The sequence below is a fragment of the Lonchura striata genome, chromosome 13, assembly GCF_050655825.1.
Source record: "Lonchura striata isolate lonStrDom1 chromosome 13, ASM5065582v1, whole genome shotgun sequence".
Classification (NCBI taxonomy): Eukaryota; Metazoa; Chordata; class Aves; order Passeriformes; family Estrildidae; genus Lonchura; species Lonchura striata.
Window position 1 is genome coordinate 14,969,606 of NC_140715.1, and position 6,000 is coordinate 14,975,605.

General features: G+C 43.7%; 1 long non-coding RNA gene across 1 annotated transcript in view; it reads right to left on the bottom strand.

The window, feature by feature from the left end:
* Nucleotides 1–4,457, bottom strand: part of LOC146766188 (uncharacterized) — a 30,470-nt gene extending 26,013 nt beyond the window's left edge. Inside the window, exon 1 of the long non-coding RNA XR_014958329.1 lies at nucleotides 2,864–4,457. This is a non-coding gene — a long non-coding RNA (uncharacterized LOC146766188). The remainder of the gene's footprint in view (nucleotides 1–2,863) is intronic.
* Nucleotides 4,458–6,000: the final 1,543 nt, after the last annotated feature.

Below are 6,000 nucleotides of genomic sequence, written 5' to 3' on the forward strand. Positions count from 1 at the left end.
TCAGCTGTGGAGCTGCTGTGGAAGCATCACACCCGTGTGCCACCAAAGCAGTCTGGGGACACAAGGGGAGCTGCTGCATAGCAGAGATGCTTGGGCAGGTCCTGAGGTGATTCAGCTCTGTCACTTCTGTGAGCTCTGTGCTTGGCACTGGTGACAGAGCTGGAGTTGTAGTGCTCATGGCTAAAAAATGCAAGGTGGGAAGGGGATGTTGAATGTTTCACTCAAATGATGTGAATTGCTCAGGAGAGCTGGCAACAAAATGCTTGAAATGGAGAAGGAAACGGAGCTGACTGAGAGAGCCTAGCAAAAGCTGGGTATAATGCTGCCCTTTCTTTGTGTCTAGAGGTGTCTCTTGCTAGAGAATAAGCTCAGAGCCCTAATTAGAGATCATAGACAATATGGTAATATCCAAGTGGAAGTATCAGAATGGGAATAAATCACCCGGAACAGATGACTGAGCTCTTAATGTTCTTCTCTGATTTAGATTGATTCTAACTGCAAACATAAGTCAGTTGATTGTATTCAGTCTTATTTGTGATCAATTCTGATTACCAAATTATGACAAATATGAATGAGGTTGTAACTAGCCCAGCAATAAGCTCCATGTTGCTAGGTAACAGGACAACATTATTTCAAACAACCCTTTCCAGGCGAAGCAGCTGAGCTATTGTTGCTTTCTGTTCTTGCTCCCTGTTCTTTAGATTTGCTGTTAAGAGCCTTTTAAATGTCTTCTCCTTAGTATATGGTTTTCTGGGAGGAAGAGTAAAGGTTTTGTTGAATTTTGAGTAGACACCGTCTGGATTCTGTGCCACTTGACAAAGGTTTTTGTCTCAGTGCTGTGAAGTGATGCACTCCTGGATGCTGAAATTGCTGCAGAGCATCTCTGGTGCCATCCAGTTCTCTGCTCACACCCTGAAGCTCTGCTCTGCCCTCACTGCTGCCCTGCTGCTACTGGAATGAAGGTGGTGGGTCTTTGTCTGGTTTCATGTGGGTCCCAAGGGCTGCTGCTTATCCTGGACAGCACCATCCAGCTTGGGGAAGCTGGCCAAGATCAGGTACAACTCAAAAACCACTGCCAATTCTAAAGCTTTAGCAGAAACCAGCTTGGCAAGAGGCTCCTGCTCGGTACTGAGCCACATCTTGTACGTGATGGGCAAAATAAAAGTGATGGTGGCCAGAGCAAGTAGATTGGCAGAGCAAATGACTTTAGCACAGGGTTTGCCTACCTGGCAGTGGGCAACCTAACTAAAAAAAGCTCCAGTCTTGCTTGAATTGATGTCCTGGAGGTGACAAAGCCAACAGGCAAACCCCACACAGCCTGTTTCCTTCTGAGCTCTGGAGAAGGTACTTGAATCAACCTGAAAATAACCTGAACAGTGCACTGAAGCATCTTTCCTTTAGAGATATGTCAGGAACACTTTCAATCTTTTATCTTCTCTGGAACAGCAGGAGAAATGCCACTGAAATGAGGCCTGTAATTTCTCCTCTGTAATTATACCTGTCACCACTTCCGATGGAGCTGATATAAATAGCCTGTTCTGCCTTCTGTTTCATTGTGGTTTTTAATACAAAACAAAAAGGAGAGATGCAAACTGTCTACCCCTATTCCTGATGGTAAGACCAGCCCAAGATGTATAAAATAAATGAAGCATTCAAACACTGCTAATTTGCTCTGTATTTCTGAGCTTTCTATGCAGCACATTACTTACTGTTGTAAGTAATCTTGTTTGCTAAGAGTAGTTGTCTGTAGGATTTCTGTTCTGATAAGGTCAGATGATGAAACCAAAAGGCAAGGCATGTATTTTAATGTATGGTTTTTCATGCCTTGTGTCTATTGCTAAATGCACATTTGTCTGGAAACAAAAGGCAGGCCTGCGCCAGTGAGATGTAAATCGTTCCTCTGAAATCCTCCTGTAAGCCAAGGGGAATTCACAGCCTTTCCCTAGAGTTGTAGGAGTTGATGCATTGTAGCAGAGGAAAAAAAAAAAAATCGGCATATTTTAACTTGTTCCAGTTTAAATATGTGGGGCCAAATTTGCCAGCAGTGTAAATTAACCCAGCTTAGTTGGTGTCAGTGGAGCAGCACCACTTGTGCCAGGGGAAGATCTCAGAAGTTGATTCAGTGACCAACCACTTATGACTTAGCCTGGGATGGAGGAGCCCAGCTGCTTTAATGTGATCATTATTGACTCTTACCAGCTGCCAGCAGCTTTGCCAGGACCTCTAACACGTTGAAATTAAGAACAACTCCACAGTGGGATCCATAACCTAACTCCAGCTTTACCAGTTCCAGTGGCAAACACAGCCTGTAGTTCTGACTTTGCCTTTAATAAGGAGTCATAAACTAGACAAATAAAGACTTTAAAACACCTCATGTAATTTCAATATTCTCTCTCTTCCCAAGAGAGAACACGTACGGTGAAAAAATTAATTATGGAGGGTGTTCATGTACTGCAAAATTAAGTTATCACTACCAGAAATTTCTAGGAAGAAGAAACAAAATGAGAAGAGGGGAAAGGTTTGTTTATTCTAATAACAGAAATTTAACAGTTCCCAAAGTCAAGTTTTTAAAAAATTTCCCAGTTGGTAAAGAGAGCTTTACCTACCATAGGTTCCTATCTAAGGAGGGAACAAAGTCAGCATCACAATCAAATCTGTCCAGAATGTGACCTATTACTTAGACCACAGGTTTTACTGGGGTCGAATTTGTATCAATAAATAAATACAGGGGGTTTTTTTTCTGTTCAGAGCTCCCCAAATTAACTTTAAAACCTGTGATAAACATTAAACAGTCAAACAGCAGAGACATCACACAATGCAACTCGAGGAAGTTCAAAATCCCCCATTTCTTCACAACACCCACCTCTGTTCTCAAGTGAGTGGTGCTGTCTCACCCAGATGTTTTCTGCTCTTGGAGGCAAAGACGTCATTCTTCCACTTGTGACTGAGCTGAAGATTGCAGGATTCAGCTAAGAGCTGTAGCTGAGTAAATGTTCCCTGATGTGTACAGGAGTATTCAGAGCCCCATCAGTGACAGTGGGTGCCCACAAATAGGAGTTCTCCCATCTCTGGAGAGTCCTTTTTGCATTCAGGTCACCACAAACCTCTCAGCACTGCTCCCCGACCTGGATATTCCCAGAAAATCCAGCACGAGGGTTCAAGGCTTGATTTGTCTGCCCAGCTCAGTAGCTGTGGACTCATTGCAGCATTTGTTACACTTTGTACAGCAAGAGACAAAGCAACCAGGGCCCTTGTGCCAAGACTCAGTTAAGCCTCTTAGTGAGCCATAAAAGCACAACTCCTCCAAATGAAATTGCATTTACAATGTGGTAAATCAGGAATGCTGCTGGACCAGGTGCCAGGGGAAAAGGTAAGAGAGGACAATTTCTGTGTGCTTTGTGCTGAGGCAGTTGAGTGTTGTCACTTTGGAGTAATTGGACAGCCCAGTGACCCTTTGCAGTTTTGTCTGGCCAAACTCTGCATCCCAGGAGCAAATTGTTCTGCTGCTGATGCAATCTAAGGTGATAAACACGTGCTAATAAGCTTGAACTCGGTTTAAACTTGGAGAGGCTGCTCCAGGAATCCTGCTGGATTTATGGGAGTGTGCATGTGTAGCTGAACCCCGTGGCCAGGACTGGAAATTCCTTGATGCTGTGAAGTGTTAAAATGCCTATTATTTCACAGAGAGATTATCACATACACTAAGATGCTGCATTACAAGTCATGCATCAAAGCTGTTGTGGTTCAGAGATTCCTTGTAACTTTTTTCATTTTTGCAAGACCCTTTAGGAATGTCTCCAAAAGCCCCTGGCTACTCTACATCTCAACACTTCTTTTTCTGAGATTCTCCCCCAAGATTTTTCCTTCTGCTTGAGAACAGGGAACTCGTTTGGGAGTGGGACTTATTTTTTTGTTCTACAATTTATTTCCTCCAGTACATGCCCTAGCAGCTCAGTGAATCCATCTCTTTTTTCAGTGCTCAGAGCTTGAGGGGTTTCTTCCAGGGCTCTGCCTTTATCCAACAGATGATTAACACTGACACATCCCAGCTCTGAATCTTATTAAAATAAAGGCGTCTGCACAAGCAAGACTTGTTCCTTCTGACACCTCGTTTTGGCAAATGTCCTCACCATCTCTTCCTACTTGCTCTCAGCACTGGGTTTGCCCCTTCAGCCCCTCCTCAATCCTAGGATATGATTTAAATGATGTTTTTGAGCCCTTAGCCTGCTTGGCGAGCCTGTGCCACCCAATCAGAGCTGCAGGGATCAGAAAGCTGCCTCTTCACCTCAGCAGTGAGCCAAACCCTCCTTCTCCCACCCTTGGTATTTCCCTCCCACTCCTCAGGATGGAATTCCTTCAGCACTTGGCAATGAGCTCAGCAGGGCCCCAGCCACCAGGGAGGCAGGAAATCCGAGATATTGAAATGCCACCGGCTGCGAGGGAGGAATCGCCTATTGATGCATCACCCCCTGCTCTGTGGGACCCTCCTTCCTTCCTTCCTCCCTTCCTTGGGCAGCAGGTGCCCTTCCAACACTGCTGCCCATGCAGCCCTGTTTGGCTCTGCCTCCCAAAGCTTTCTGCTTTTTTCTTCTGGAGAGCAAAAAAACCCCGTTCATGGATTATTTATTCTTTTTTTTTTAATCCCAAAAACGCTTTTCCCTGAGTTTTCGAGGAATTGACCTTGCACAGGTTACTAAGATTTGGGAACAAAAAAGAAACAAACAAACAACAACAACAACAACAACAAAAAAAAACAGCCTGCAGAAGCCCTGGTGCTTTTGTAGAGCAGAAGAGTCATTGTACATGATGAACGATTAATGTGTGTGAATGTTAGCTCTTTTCTGCAAGAGTTAATTGTTACAGATGCACAGAGAGTGAACGTTCCTGCTGCTTCGCTGAGTCTGAGAGCTCTTGGACCTTGAGGTGTGAGGCAAAAAGCTCCCTGGCACTGCAGCCTTTACTGAGTTGATTGAGAAATGTAATATAATCCACTTACAGGAAAAACTCATGAAACTTGCAGGTTCACAGAATGTCTTGCAAAAAGCCAACAGCCACTTAAATATGCATGAAAAAGGAGCACAGTGTGACCCTCATGAATAGCAGCAAATCAAATCTAAGCTGTGTTTCTCCAAGAACAGAGTGGAGAAAGTTCTTTTGCATTTATTTACCAGTTATGATGTTTAGTGGCTCTGAAAAGAAGTCTGGGCAAGTCTCTTTTGTACAATATCGACTTGAAAAGCAGGGCCATGTTTATTTTATTTATTACATGGTAGGATTATGGCAAGGGCCTAAGTAGTTCTATAAAATTTTCCAGTTGCTATAAATTTTCTGAATACCCTCTACGATCACTGTGAGTAATTATGTCCATAGAACAGTTCCACCAGTTCCATGTCATTCCACCCTTGTGAGGAAGGTGATATTTTACCTTGAAATTCCAATTGCAGATGGATAATTAACATAAACTTGGTATTTGTTGTTATATGGGAAAAATCTTTTCTGTCCCTTTTCTGCCATGACACACTGGTGTGTTTGGGCTGTACAAACAGGTTCTTAAAGCCCAGCAGTCTGGCCAATTTTCAAGCTATGAGTAGTAATCAGTGTCTTGAACCTCTTATTTGCAGCTACTATCAAGAAAAAGATACTGGGGTCACATTGAAGCCAGCAGTGTTCACCATTTACAAAACAACTTAGAAGGTATCCCTGGGAAACTTTTGAGCAAAAAAATAGGATTACAGTGCTGCCAGGTGGCATTAGTTCAGAGTGAACAGAGGAAGCTTGAGGAATCAAGAAGACAACCAAGAGAAACTGGAAATTCAACAAGACAAGGGAATTCTTCCCCAGAAGCAAGGGGCCAGTGTGGGCTGCAGCTGAGGAGGGCATCAGGAAAAACTGATTTGCCAGAGGTTGTTGCAGCACCAGAGCAGTTTACTCAGAAGTTGTGAGTTCTTAGTTGTCGTTTCTAAGGCCTCAGCCAGACAGTTACAGTCAACCTGGTGCTGG